Source organism: Lygodium microphyllum, chromosome 1 (genome assembly GCF_053477565.2).
Source record: "Lygodium microphyllum isolate KBCC chromosome 1, Lygodium_microphyllum_v1.1.10, whole genome shotgun sequence".
NCBI classification, from domain to species: Eukaryota; Viridiplantae; Streptophyta; class Polypodiopsida; order Schizaeales; family Lygodiaceae; genus Lygodium; species Lygodium microphyllum.
In genome coordinates this window covers 80,932,196-80,947,976 of record NC_141135.1, presented here as the reverse complement: position 1 = coordinate 80,947,976, position 15,781 = coordinate 80,932,196, and the positions used below count along the sequence as shown (strand labels likewise).

The 15,781-nt window shown below is 46.1% G+C and overlaps 2 pseudogenes; one reads left to right on the top strand and one right to left on the bottom strand.

Moving 5' to 3' along the window:
- Positions 1-1,038: 1,038 nt before the first annotated feature.
- LOC148041307 (pentatricopeptide repeat-containing protein At2g33680-like) lies at positions 1,039-10,520 on the top strand (annotated as a pseudogene).
- Positions 9,529-10,641, bottom strand: LOC148041306 (uncharacterized; annotated as a pseudogene).
- Between the last annotated feature and the right edge of the window lie 5,140 nt (positions 10,642-15,781).

Sequence of the window (15,781 nt, the reverse complement as noted above, 5' to 3'; positions counted from 1 at the left end):
GTGTATTGAGGAAATCTATTTAAGGAAGGGAGAAGATAGTCTAGGGGCCTAGCCTTACTCCTTGATTTCAAATTGAAACTTGTGCGAGGAGAGAGAAGACTCGCATGGTGAGAGTGGAATTTTATCGTGCCAATCGAAGAGACTGAGAATTTGGAAGCTAAAGTGCCAAGTGTTATTTCAAGGTATTTTCAAGGTATGAGAATTTAGTACAATTGCTTTTGTTTTCGAAGTTTGTGTTTTTGAACATTGTGTAAGGTGTGAGTGATGCTCTACCTAGATTGTGTTTTTGATATTATCGAGCTACAAAAGGCATTGTGTGTCGTTTCGTTTCGTCTGTGGCTTGTGTGGTGTTTGCAAAATACACTTTTTTATTATTTGTGTTGATCATCAACAAAGTCAATTATCCTAATCGGCACTCTTTAATGTCTCCTTATTGGGTTGTGAGTGAGGCTAGCTTTTGATCATTGCTCGCGTAGCAGTGTGTCGACTGGTTATTGTTGATTTGTTGTATTAAGTATCTAATGTTTATTGTGCAAATTATGTTAATATTAGTGTATTAGTTATTGCTCGACCAATGATTGAGTGTGTTACCTGATTAATTGCTATCTTAATTTGGAAGTGTCAGACGGACACATTTAGGCTATGTGTAAACAACAGCAGATAGATAGCGGAAGGTCTGTGTACAAAAACTATCACCCTTGTAAAAGGGTGGCAGTGTCCGTCCACTTTCGATAGTCTTGTGCCCACAAACTGGGCAGGCCATGGCGTTGTGTAACCATCTCGCTGGTTAGGCACCAAGGGCCTTTGTGAATACTTTAATTCATTCAATTATTTCAAACGAGAGAGTCTTGTGCCCACAAATTGGGCAGGCCGTGGCGTTGTGTAACCAGCCTCAGTCTAGCTGGTTGGGCACCAAGGGCCTTTGTAAATACTTTAATTCATTCAATTCTTTCAAACGAGAGAGAGAAAGCCCCTTCCCATTTATGGCGAAGGGCCTTTGTAAATACTTTAATTCATTCAATTATTTCAAACGAGAGAGAGAAAGCCCCTTCCCATTTATGGCGAAGCACTTTAGCTTCTGCGGCGACTATACTCACTGCTCAGGCCTCCGGATTCCGGAAGAAATACATTCGGGATCCCTCCCAATGGTGGGACAATCAGAGCAACAAAGTAAGCACCCCACCTTTTCAAAGTCCTTGGTCAGAGAGCCATCAGCTCCCCTTCTGACACGAGTCCTGCTCGGTTGTATTACAGGCCAACCCACTATCTCCAGACTTCAAGCACAAAATCACCCAAGAGCCCCTGTGGATTGATGGCCGTTACAATTCGAGATGAGCTGATACAGAAAGGACTAAAAGATAAGGAACCCAGTGCGGCGATTGATGAGCACCTATGACAAGGCGATTGTCAGCAAGGGCTGCTATCAGAACATTGTGGCTGCTCTGAAGGCTTGTTCCAAGCTCAAGGATTTGTCCAGAGGCACTAGACTACATGCTGATATTCAGCAACGTGGGTTACTCAGAAAGAGCTCCTATGTAGGGAACGCTTTAATCAGTATGTATGCAAAATGCGGTGCGTTTTCAAAAGCACAAGAAGTGCTTGACAACCTTCCAGTTCGAAATGTAGTTCCTTGGTCTGTGCTAATTGCAGGATTGTCTCAACATGGGCTGGGTGAGAAAGCACTGAACTGCTTCGATGAGATGCAATGTGAAGGCCTTTGTCCAGATGGAGTTACCTTTGCTTGCACCCTGAAAGCCTGTGGCAGTGTGGGAGCAGCTGAAAAGGGCAAACAAATCCATGATGAGATTGTCAAACAAGGGTTGCTTGGAACAGATACTGTGCTTGCCAATGCTTTAGTGGACATGTACGCCAAATGTGGCATGCTTGCAAATGCACAACTAGTGCTTGACAAGCTTCTTGTTCGGAATGTAGTGACATGGAATGCATTAATTTCAGGATATGTGAAGGAAGGACATGGGATGGAAGCACTGGATTTCTTTGAACGAATGGAGTATGATGGCGTTTGTCCAGATGCAGTCACATTTGGTTGCCTTTTGAAAGCTTGTGGCAGCATGGGAGCAGTGAACAAGGGTGAAAAATTTCATGATGAAATTGCTAAACAAGGATTGCTAGGTACAGATGTAGTGCTTGGTAATGTTCTGGTGGACATGTATGTCAAATGTGGTGTACTTGCAAAGGCGCAGCAAGTGCTTGATGAGCTTCCAGCTCGGGATATTGGGGCTTGGAATGCATTAATTGCAGGGTATGCTCAACATGGACATGATGAAGAAGCACTGAAATGCTTTCTGTTGGGGTAAAGGCGCCTCCGCCGTGCCACCCCGCGTATTACTACACTGACAGTACCTACCACTGCACATTGCAGGTGGCGGGCGCCCGTCACGTCACTTTATTCTTTACATTCATTTTAGTGACTAGTAAATAAAGGAAGGCCCGGTCACACATTGTGACTGTTGGAGTTCCCATTTCTTGTCTCTCTCTTTCTTGCTCTTGCTCTCCCGCCATAGCTCGCGTGCAAGCTTCGATCCTTCTCACATTTCAACTGGTATCAGAGCTTGGCTTCCTCTTGCTCGAGCTCGACTCGGTGCTTGCTTAGCTTCGCATTGACTCTCTTCTTGCATTGGATCTCCATCTCGGCAGCTATATCCGATCTCTCCGAGCTCTTGTCACTCCCCGGCTTCCCGAGCACCTTCCCGGCCTATTGAGGCACCTTCAAGGCATTGGTACTGAGGTATTTGATCATTCTTTCAGGGTTTTATTTCAGTCTACAAGTTGCAAACAACAAGGGCAGCCATGGCTTCAAACCCTTGAAGCTTATTCCCCTCATATTGTGCCTTATACCTATCAAGGCTCAAAGAGGCTTGTCATAGGCCTTTGATAGGCCCTTCTTGAGCCCCTCATTACCTCCTTTCAGCTCACATGGAGCAGCAGCAAGTTCAGCACCAAAGGGTAGATTGCGCCATTTTTCTAGGCTGTTAGCACTCGTTTACTTCAGCTCCACACTTGGCCATTTCTTGTTGCTCTCTACCTTGATCAAGAGGGCTATTAAACTTCATGTTTGATGTCATTCAAGCTGTGGGCATTGGTCTTGATCATTCGGGGCTGATTTCTTCAGATTTGGGACGGTCATAAACTGTCATAACAGGCTGAAAACAGGGCAGCAACATTGGCATTAGCATTTGTTACTTACACTCCATTCCGGTTGTGCTATTTGATGTTCGTATGCGGCCTACTTGATGCCCGAATGTCTTGGGAATGTATGCATTCGATTTGCCTGTGATTTGGCATTGTTGGTGGGTTGGAAATTGACAGTTTTGGACTGTTTAGAGCTGCTGTACATGAGCGGGCTGAAGCTCATTTGTCACATGTATTGCTTCTCTATCGATACCGGATGTATGCTATGGGTTATGCCATGATGTATTACACTTTGGGGATCGACTTCGAACTCATGATTGTGATTCCGGAATGCTTTTGAGCATCGCATTTGCTCCGTTGTTATTGGTTTGTCATTGGCAGTTTGGTCGACTTGACTGGCATTTGGACCGCTTATGCCTATTGTCTGTACTTGACGGATAAGCTCTATGCATTACATGCTTTGGTCCGTGGTTGATGCCTCTTAGTTCATCCATGCTTGACAGATATTTTGGAGCTCCGATTTGGATGTTTTGAGCACTTCCGACTCACAGTGAGGATTCCGATGGTGGTGATGAGTTCATACTTGTAGCTAGTTCTTCTGATGCCTCACACTTGACTGAGATACCTAGTATGTATGCACAGTGCTGATTATTGGATTCACGTGCGTTCTTCCATGTGACGCCTTACCGTGAGTGGTTTTACTCTTACCGTACTGTATCTGGATCAGTCAAACTTGGAGATGACAGGTCTCTTGATATTGTGGGATGTGGAGATATTCAGTTGCAGTTTTCCACTGGCAGTTCCTTTTTTCTCAGGGATGTACGTCATGTACCTGCGCTTACGCGCAGTCTTATGTCTGCAGGACAGTTGGATGATGCAGGGTTTCATGTCTGTTTTGGGGATTCTGCTTGGAAGATTACCAGAGGCAGACTTGTGCTTGCTAGAGGCGCCAAGGCTGGCAGCCTCTATTCTCTTGTTGTATCTGGGTCTTCTGTAGACCATGTTTGGGCAGTGGGTTTTATCCCACATGTATCACTTTGGCATGCCCGTTTGGGGCATATGTCTTTGAAGAGAATGAAAATGTTATCTGGTTTGCAATATCTTCCGCCTTTGGACTTTTTACGTTTTGCCTTGTGTGATCATTGTCTTTATGGTAAGCAGAATAGGTCTACGCATAAGAAATTGGGTAGGCTATGCATGAGTGAGCCCTTGGCTTTGGTGCATTCAGATGTTTGTGAGCCCATGCCATGTATGTCTATGGGTGGCGCGAAATACTTTGTTACCTTCATTGATGATTTTTCTAGGAAAGTGTGGGCTTATCCCATAAAGCAAAAGTCCGATGTCTTGGTAGTCTTTCAATGTTGGCTTGCTCTTGTTGAGAACCAGACTGGGTATAGGCTGAAATGCCTTAGGACTAACAATGGGGGAGAATATGTCTCACGTGCTTTTGAGCAGTTTTGTGATGACAGGGGTATTAAGCGTCATTTGATCGCCCCTTACACCCCACCCCAGAATGGTTTGGCTGAGCGCATGAACAGAACTATTCAGGAGCGTGTCCGCTCTATGCTTAGCCATGCAGGCCTACCACAGAGCTTTTGGGCTGAGGCAGTTAGTATGGCAGTGCATGTCATAAACCGATCGCCTTTTAGTGGATTGGATTTTCAGGTTGCAGAGGAAGTTTGGGCTGGTAAGCCACCCTCTTATGCGCATCTCCGTGTCTTTGGATGTGAGGCATTCTGCCATGTGCCCAAGGACAAGAGGAGTAAGTTGGATCCAAAGAGCATTAAATGCATCTTTCTTGGTTATGGTGATTCAGGAGAGATGGGCTATCGCCTATGGGATCCACAGGCGTGGAAAATAGTACGCAGCCATGATGTAGTCTTCCATGAAGACAAGATGCACAGGTAGCCTGAGAAGGTGGTTGAGATCCGCAGAGTGATCTTTCAGGAGGAGCCTAGAGCTCCTGCACAGCCAGTTGGATAGCCTACAGCTGCAGGAGATGCTCATGGTCAGGGTGTTGGACAGGCAGCTGGGCAGGCAGCAAAGCCTGCAGTGAGACGGTCTGCTAGAGACAGACGTCCACCTGATAGATTTCAGCCCTCTATGCATTATATTTTGGTTACAGATGCAGGAGAGCCTTTCACTTATGATGAGGCTATGCGCAGGGGTGACAGTCACTCCTGGGAGAGGGCTATGCAGTCTGAGATTGACTCCTTGCATAAAAATGAGACTTGGGATTTGGTTGCCTTGCCTAAGGGCAAGAAGGCTTTGCCATGCAAGTGGGTGTACAAGCTGAAAAGTACCCCTGGACACCCCAAGCCGGCATACAAGGCTAGATTGGTAGCAAAGGGTTTTACGTAGGAGCATGGTGTAGACTTTGATGAGGTCTTTTCTCCTGTGCTTAAGATGACCACCCTGCGTTTGGTCTTGGCTTTGGTTACTCAGCTTGACTTAGATTTATATCAGATGGATGTCAAGACGGCTTTCTTACATGGGGACTTGCATGATGAGATCTATATGGAGTAGCCTAAGGACTTTGCAGAACCTGGCAGGGAGTACCTAGTGTGCAAGTTGAAGAAAAGTCTTTATGGCTTGAAGCAGGCACTTAGGGAATGGTATCATAAGTTTGATGCCTTTATGCAATCACAGGGCTACAGCAAGAGTGCTATGGATCCGTGTCTTTACACGAAGAAAGCCCGTGATGGTTCATTGCTTATTTTGGTACTCTATGTGGATTATATGCTGATAGCAGGGAAAGCTCATGATGAGCTAGATGCTCTTAAATCTCAGCTGAAGAAGAGCTTTGAGATGAAGGATTTGGGACAGGCCTCTCACATACTTGGTATGCGCATTAGACGCGACAGGCATCAGAGACTCCTCTACTTGTCACAGAGGGAGTATATTCATAAAGTCCTTGAGCGCTTCCGCATGCAGGACGTAAAACCTATTGGCTGTCCATTGCCTTCTTATGTGAAGGTATCACAGGCCGATTGTCTGCAGACATGAGCAGAGGGCCGAGATAGCCCAGATCCCTTATGCTTCAGCCGTGGGCAGTTTGATGTATGCCATGATAGCCATTCGTCCAGATATTGTCTTTGCAGTTGGTGTTGTGGCACGCTATATGGCTACACCTAGCAGGAAACATTGGGATGCCGTGAAGGGTATCATGAGGTACCTGAAGGGCACAACAGATATGTGTATTTGCTATGGTAGCTAGGATACAGGGGTCGTGGGGTACACTGACTCCGATTATGCAGGACATGCAGATAGTAGGAAGTCCACTTCTGGCTATGTATTCACCTATGCTGGAGGTGCTGTCTCTTGGATGTCCAGGGTTCAGAAGTGTACGGCTTTGTCTACCACTGAGGCCGAGTATATTGCAGACACTGAGGCTTGCAAGGAGGCCATATGGCTAGGCCGTCTAGTTGCTGACCTTGGGATTGATGCTATACCTACACTGCATTCGGATTCTATGAGTACCAATCAGTTGGCTAAGAATCCGGTCTTCCATGCGAAGGCGAAACACATTGAGGTGAGGTATCACTTCATACGTGGTGTCGTGCAGGACAAGTCTGTTGACCTTGTCAAGATCTCCACTGACGAGAATCCTGCAGATCTGCTCACGAAAAGCCTCACTACTGAGCGCTTTGCCTTCCTCAGGAGATTGATGGGCGTTGGATGAGATGTTGCCTTTCCTCATCCCTTGTACCTATGTATAGTTGTACTGTCTTTTTCTTTTCTTTTCTCTCTCACTGGGGCAGATTCGCCTTTAAGTGGGAGGTTGTTGGGATAAAGGCGCCTCCGCTGTGCCGCCCTGTGTATTACTACACTGACAGTACCTGCCACTGCACACTGCAGGTGGCGGGCGCCCGTCACGTCACTTTATTCTTTACATTCATTTTAGTGACTAGTAAATAAAGGAAGGCCCGGTCACACATTGTGACTGTTGGAGTTCCCATTTCTTGTCTCTCTCTTTCTTGCTCTTGCTCTCCCGCCATAGCTCGCGTGCAAGCTTCGATCCTTCTCACCTTTCACTTTCAAAGGATGCAATGGGAGGCCCTTTGTCCAGATGGAATAACCTTTGCTTGCATCTTGAAAGCATGTGGCAGCATGGGAGCTGTTAGTAAGGGCAAGCAAATTCATGATGAGATTGTTAGACAGGGATTGCTGGGAATGGATACTGTGCTTGCGAATGCTGTGGTGGATATGTATGCCAAATGTAGTGTGCTTGAAAAAACCCAAAAAGTGCTTGATGATCTCTCTGTTCATAATGTAGTGACTTGGAATTCACTGATTCTAGGATATGCCCAACATGGGCGTGGGGAGGAAGCACTGAACTGCTTTGAACAGATGGAACATGACAGAGTTTGTCCAAATGCAGTAACCTTTGCTTCCATCTTGAAAGCTTGTGGTAGCATTTGAGCACTGGACAAGGGCAAACGAATACACAATAAATTTGCTAGATGGGGATTGGTGGAGAGAAATATTTCCCTTGGCACTGGCTAATTGGTAGATATGTATGTTAAGTGTGGTGCACTTATTCAGGCACAACAAGTGCTTGATGAGCTTCCTGTTCGGGATACAGTGACTTGGAATGCATTAATTGCAGGATACGCCCAATCTGGGCATGGTGAGCAAGCACTGAACTGTTTTGAAAGATTGCAATGTGAGGGACTGTGTCCGGACCCAGTCACCTTTGTTTGCACTTTAAAAGCCTGTGGCATCATGGGAGCTACTGATAAGGGCAAACAAATTCATGATGACATTGTCAGGCGGGGGTTTCTGGGAACAAATATTGTGCTTGCCAATGCTTTGGTGGATATGTATGCCAGATGTGGCGCACTTGCAAAGCACAAGAAGTGCTTGATGATCTTCCAGTGAGAGATGTAGTATCTTGGACTGCACTAATTGCAGGTTATGCCCAACATGGGTATGGCGAGGAAGCTCTGAACTGTTATGAACGGATGCTACATGAGGGTGTTTGTCCAAATGCAATCACCTACACTTGCACTTTGAAAGCCTTGGCAGTATGGGAGTAGTTGACAAGGGCAAGCAAATTCATAATGAGATTATCAGAGAGGGGTTGCTGGGCACAAATGTTGCACTTGGCAATGCTTTGGTGGATATGTATGTCAAATGTGGTGCACTTGCACAAGCACAAGAAGTCCTTGAAGAGCTTCCGTTTCGTGATGTAGTGTCTTGGTCTACACTAATTGCAGGTTATGCCCAGCATGGCCATGGCGAGGAAGCATTGAACTGCTTTGAATGTATGCAAGAAGAGGGCCTTTGTCCAAACACGGCCACTTTTGCTTGCACATTGAAAGCATGTGGCAGCATTGGAGCAGCTGACAAGGGCAAAGGAATTCATGATGAAATTGACAGACGGGGTTGGTTTGGAAGAAACATTGAGCTAGGCAATGCTTTGGTGGATATGTATGCTAAATGTGGGGCACTTGCAAAAGCACAAGAACTGCTTGATGCACTTCCTGTTCAAAATGTAGTCTCTTGGTCAGCATTAATTGCTGGTTATGCGCAGCATGGGCATGGTGAGGAAGCGTTGGACTGCTTTGAACAGATGCAAAGGGAGGGTCTTTGCCCAAATGTGGTCACCATGGTCAGTGTCCTCAACGCTTGCAGTCACTCCAGTCTATTGGATAAGGGCCAGATGTATTTTCAAGATATGAGCACAACATATGGGATTACACCAGATGTGGAGCACCACACTTGCATTGTTGACCTTTTCAGACGTGCAGGACATTTTGATAAGTCTTTAAAAATGATTAAGAGGTTTCCATCATCTGATTGCCTTCCAGTCTGGACTGCTCTATTGGGGGCTTGTCAGAAACGGGGGAATGTGAAGCTTGGGAGATTGGCCTTTGAACATGCAGTACACCTGGATAAAACATGTACCGCTGCATATGTCTGCATGAGAAATATTTATGCAGCAGCTGGCATGCAAGAGTATGCAAACAAGGTTGAAGTTATGAGAGTGGAAAATGAAGCATGAAAGAAGTCAGGATGTAGTTGGTGGATTGATATGAGGGAAAATACATTCATTTTTGGTTGGGATACCAAGCATTCATAAAGCAAATCTATTCATGAAAAGTCACAATCTATTGCTCACAATTGAGAGTAGAGAAGCGCAAGATTGTGATCAGTGATGCAAACTGATTCCACATATTTGAAGATGAAAAATGTTCTTATGAGGACTATTGGTGATGGTAACCAGTGTATTAGCCTCTGATCATGCTTCAGCTTTCAATTTCGGGATGCCTTGATTTGTCCCTTCTCTGATTCTTCATATGTCTTGAAACAGCAACCCTATTAATTTTCTGGTTTTCCTACTCCCATCAAATGGTCAGCTGCATAGAATGGCTACACATGGCGTCTGAGCCAGGCCTGCTTGGCAGGTTGGATAGAATAAGGGCGAAAGAGTGGAAAAAAGAGATTCACCAAGTCACAACAATGGCCCTTAACTCTTCCACAATATGCTCTCAAAACACGGTCTCCCAAAAGATGGCCAATGCAATAGGCTGTATGTAATGTCCACTCTTTGTGCACCCATGCATAGCTAGGATGATGATAATTCTGGCCACCACCTCTCCCCTAATACCTTCCAGTACCAGGCCATCTAGGAAAACATCAATCACCTGTCCAAGAAATCACCTAGGAAAGCATCATTCTCAGCATGGAGCAACTCAGCAATGGCAGTGGCAAGAACTGGGTCCACAGCTGCTACTGTGTACACTCTTCTTCTATCCTTTGATATATTCATGATGGTTTTCATGTGCGTTGCTGCAAGCTGCTGATGTAAACTGCTCCATGCAACCACATCAAGTCCCATGAAACAGGCAAGCAAAAACAGCAACAGCTACGTCTTTATTCACCGATCCTGCTACTGATGTATTAATGTTCCCACGCAGCAACTTCATCTTGGCCAATTGGATGGTTGCACTTGGCTTATCAGCTGTGTATCCACTGGGTTGTGATATGCCGTCCAGAGTGGCCTTATACATCATATCACATCTTCTGGAGCCATGCTCGTAGTGCTCCTATCAGTTAAAGCCTTTGCAAAAATGTCACATTTCCAATCAAATATGATGGATGGTTAACATAATGACTGGCAGATAGTCTTACACTCACAGTGAGATCAGCTTCTATGTTTGCTGCCAGTTCTGCAACCCTTCTGTCAGTGCCAGGCACAGTTGCAAAAAGCTGCTTACCCATGGAATACTTCTAAGCGGCCTCTTGAACACCAAAAAGCTCTCACCTGGTTCCCCACCTTCCACACACAAAAGAATCCTCACTTCCCCCTGCCCTAGCCTATCTATTTCTTCCTTGAAGCAGAGCTCAAAATGTGTTTCAAATGCTGTATGTTCCTATCCTATTGATCATATCTAGCAATTTTTGCCAGCTTTTTCAGGTACATGCCATATACTTCTGGGCGCTATTGTACCTTGTAAATAAACCTTGTGTCACGGGATGCATCACTAGACGTCTTTTATTATTATTGGAGATTGATTTCTCTGTTGTGATATGCAAAGGGAAATAACACTTCATCAGATGGCTTTTATTGTTATTGGAGTCTGATTTCTTTATTGTGGGTACGCAAAGGGAAATAACACTTCATTGCCAATCACCTAGCATCAATGACTAGTAGCGAGAAGGCCATAGGAGTCGATGATATACTCCTTGATGGTCATTTGTTTCACATTAACCATGATTTAAACTCTTTAAGGTTGATCTCATGCCTCATTGGGCTGATGATAAGTATATATCCTTGAGCAAGGCCTACCGAGTGACTAATCAAAAAAGCTCGACTGATACATCTTTTGATTAAGACTTGACCTTGCTAATTGATCACAAGTCAGTTTGTATTGCCTAGGGTAGGATGGTCTCTTAAGACAATATGCCTATGAGAATGAAATTGAGGATGCCTTGCAAAAGCCTCATGGCAATATAATTGGAGGCCACTTTAATGCTCGGAAGGTTTAGTATATGTAAATTCATTATATTGTGTGCATTCAAGGCTTATTTAAAAATATAATTGGAGGCCACTTTAATGCTTGGAAGGTTTAGTATATGTAAATTCATTATATTGTGTGCACTCAAGGCTTATTTAAAAATATCCATATCTTTGATATTTCTCGAAATAAACACATCATTTTATATTTAACTGCAAATGGTTTCATTATATGGCACCCCTTTGTATGTAAAAAAATTGGTATTAAATAATTTTTTTTTTGAATTCACATGATATGGTTTTATATTTATGAGTGAACCCCCTTGAGCTTTGACGCTAATATTATAGCTCGAAAAGTACTTCAAGCCTAATTATAGTGGTCCACTCTCTTTAAGGATACAACTAGATTTGTCAAACACTTTGATAAGTGTCAACACACAAAGTTATCTATTCGAAAAGATAAAATGGAACTCATGCTATAACTGCCCACCAACCCTTTGAGAAATGGGATATAGACATCATGGGGCCTATTAGTCTAGCCGCACAATATTCACAGGCTCAAAACATTATCATAGTCACCAACTACATGACTAGATAGGTTGAGGCTAGGGCAACCCATAAAAATGATATACGAACCACAATATAGTTTCTCTCGAAGAAAGTTATTTGATATTTTAGTTGTCCTATTGAAATCATCACTAACCAAGCGATGCACTTTCTGTTAGAGATCATAGCCTGTCTTGGAGGGCAGTTCCAGCAGCAGTCGGACCAGCAGCAGCAGTCGGACCAGCAGCAGTCAGACCAGCAGCAGTCGGACTGCCACGTGGCAGTCCGACTGTCTGCAGCCGACTTATTCAGGCTGCGCCCTATTTTCTGGCGCCCCAGTTTGTGGCAGGTTTCGGCTATAAATACCCTATGTTTCCAGCAGTCTGGCCACTCTTCTCTGTCGCAGATTACAGACCGGTGCCGTGCAGATTTCTGTCTCTGTTCACAGATTTCAGACAGCAGACAGTGCAGACTGCAACAGACTTCGAGGTGGATAGCAGGTCGCATCGTCGAGGTGGAGACACGTAGTCCAGCGCACTGCGCCCGTGTATATCTTTGTATTCAGCATTCTTTATACAGCAGATCTTCATCGTCCACTGTCTCTTTCTCTCCCTTCTCTCTCTGTGTTCTCTCTCTCTCAGTCCTATGCTTCCGCACCGCTGCACTCTGACATGGTATCAGAGCAGTGTTTGAGGGCTGACTGAGCGCAGAATCAACCTGAAGAGGAGTTTCCATCACGACACAAATTTGCGTTTTTTGCGTTTAAGGGTAGACAGGAGGGCTGCGCCTTGGAACAAGGCTGAAACAAGTGTGGGTGCACAGGAAAGGAGTACAGGTGGTGGATTTGCTGCTGTTTATTGCTGTTTGACGCGGAGAAAGTTTGAGTTTTCAACCTAAAAGTGCAGGTTTTGCTTTTTCATCGCCTCCGGCGGGTGAAGAAGCTTCGGGACGTGGAAGAGCCTTAGCAGGCTGAGTTTACCCAGTCAGAGGGGGCTGCTTTTGCGTTTGAGAAGGCATTGCAGGTGAAGATGTCTACAGAGATGGACTTGGAGTTCCAGGCGATTATGGACCGGAAGGTCCCTGTCCTACCGGCTCTTCCTACAGATCAGAAGCTCGACGGCGACAACTACCGCATTTGGCGCGTTATGATGTTGGCCATCCTTGAGTCCTATGATTTGGCGGAGTTGGTACAGGAGGATATTGACCGGCCTTCGGTAAGAGATGAGTCTAAACTCTCTTCCGATGCTCGTGCGGAGTTGGCCAGGGCCCAGTCTCATTGGGACAAACTGAATGCCAGGATTCGATCCTTTCTCTTTCTATCATGCACTACAGCCGTGATCGCTCACATCGAGCACTTGACGGTGGCTCGTGAGATATGGCTGGAGCTTGATCAAATGTACAATCGGATGACCCTGATGAAGAGGGTTTCTTTGGAGGTACAGATACGGACCTTGTCCGTCAATAAGTCTTCTTCGCTAAGGGAACATATTAATAAGCTAAGGCAGCTACAGATGCAGGTTCAGAATGCGGGGAAGCCGATTTCCTCCGAAGACATGGCGATCACACTATTGTCCCAGTTGCCGCCATGATTCGGTACATTTTACTCTGCCCTTATTGCTTCGGGGCGAGAGTCTACTCTTCGATGGGAAGAGTTGGTTCCTATGGTCTTGGACCAAGAGGAACAATTGAAGGGACAGAATGCTTCCAAGTCGGAGGCGTTGACAGGTCAAGCCTCTCAGAAGAAGGGGAAGGACCAAAAGAAGAAGAAGGGGGATAACAAGTCCAAGAAGGACAAGGACAAGGACAAGGACAAAGACTCCATATGTCATATTTGTGGAAAGACTGGCCATTGGAAGAAGGATTGCCCTGACAAAGACTCGAAGGACACTAAGAAGAAGGAAACCAAGGATTCTGGAGCAGTAGCTGCACCCTCATCAGCTGCATTTCTACATCTAGTTGTCATTGAGGATGCTTCACCGAATGCTTCTGATGCTGCGATGGTGGCTCCCCAAGCTCGAGAGTGGATTGTTGATAGTGGTGCCTCACGGCACATGACTCCTTCATCAGATGGTGTTGCCCAGCTGCGACCTTCGCGTGGGCAGGTTCTCATTGGAGACAGCTCTTCAGTTTCTATTGCAGGTCGGGGTAAGATGCAGCTTATTCCGGATGGACGAGGTGGCACCCATACCTCAGAGGTTTTGCATGTACTAGGATTAGGGTACCATCTCCTTTCAGTTCATAAGATTTGCTCCCTTGGTCTTTTGGTGGAGTTTGACAGTTCTACTGTGCGAGTCCTTGATCGTGAATCGAGGAAGGTTCTATCATCTGGATATGAGGAGAATGGCATTTACAAACTGAAGTTTTCCACTGCCCTCTCTACTCTTCTTTTTACCTCAGAGTCACAGTCTGAATTATGGCATGCTCGGTTTGGTCACCTGAACTATGACTATCTTCGGAGGGCGTCACGTGGACAGCTTGTTCGCGGGTTGCCGGATATAGTGGTGAGCCAGCAGCCATGTGTCTCCTGCATACGGGGGAAGCAGCATAGGGATGCCATTCCCCACACAGCTTCGCAGCGATCTACTTCACCGATGGAGCTCGTATCTATGGATCTATGTGGCCCTATGAGGAATGAGTCCCTGCGTGGGAGCTCGTACTTCATGCTGATCGTGGATGACTACAGCAGGATGACATGGGCCTATTTTTTGGCACTAAAGTCAGAAGATTTCTCGCACTTCAAGGATTGGCTTCTCTTTGAGGAGAACCGATCAGGCCGGAAGTTGAAGACCTTGCGATCCGACAAGGGAGGTGAATTTGTGTCTAATGAATTTGTTCGGTTTTGTGCAGATAGAGGAATTCACCAGGAGTTTGCCACTACGAATACTCCTCAAGAAAATGGTATTCTCGAACAGAAGAACCGCAGTGTGATCGAGATGGCGCGCACCATGATGGAGCACCGACAGACCCCTCAGGTTCTGTGGGCCGAGGCTGTGGCTACTGCAGTCCACATTCTTAATCGATCCCCTACTTCGGCCGTGGAAGGGATGACTCCATTTGAGGCTTATTTTGGGACGAAACCAGATGTTTCTTACTTTCGAGTCTTTGGGTGTGATGCCTATGTTTACATTCCCAAGGCTCACCGTGATAAATTTGAAGCGGCTTCCCGAAAACAGGTTTTTGTTGGCTACAGCTCCCAGTCCCAAGGCTACCGACTGTATGATCCCGTCAAGCGGGATGTATATACTAGCCGTGATGTGCAGTTTGTGGAGGCTCCGGCTACTTCAACGGGTGAAGAGCATCCCGTTCTTGGAGATCCCGGGGAGAGTTGGGCTCCTTCTACTGTTCTAGTGGAGCCCGTGCCTTTTGATTATGATTCTGTTTCTGACACAGAGTCTACTGTTCCACCGGACCCTTCTGAGGAGTTACCCCCGGTGGACATTCCAGAGTCTTCTGTTGATGGAGAACGACGCGGGGAGATTCGGCCTCCTCCTCGCTGGGCCCGTGACACACTCCGTGATTCAGGGATCGAGGGGGTTCCTGAGGAGTGGGGACCGCAGGATGGTCCGCGGCGGTCACGGAGGCATCAGGCGCATTCTTCGGAGCTTGCTTGCTCCAATTATTGTTTGATGTCCCGTGTTATGCAGGATCGAGATCCCACCTCTGTGAAGGAGGCTTTACAGTCCGCCCCATGGAAGAAAGCTATGGAAGCTGAGTTGGAGGCTATAGAGAGGAATGGCACTTGGTCACTTGTGCCACGCCCCCCGAAGAAGAAGGTGATTGGAGTCAAGTGGGTCTTCAAGACCAAATATCTCAGTGATGGTACTTTGGATAAGCACAAGGCTCGCCTTGTTGCTAAGGGTTTTTCCCAGTGCCCAGGGATTGACTATCATGACACCTTTGCCCCTCTAGCTCGTATGGCAACCATTAGAGCTGTTCTTGCTTTGGCTGGCCATAGGAGATGGCCTGTTTATCAGTTGGATGTGAAGTCGGCCTTCCTGAATGGTGATTTGAAGGAGGAGATCTACGTTGAGCAGCCTCCTGGCTTTGGTTCTTCAGATGGGAAAGTCTACAGGTTGAAGAAGGCCATGTATGGCCTCAAGCAGGCCCCGTGAGCTTGGA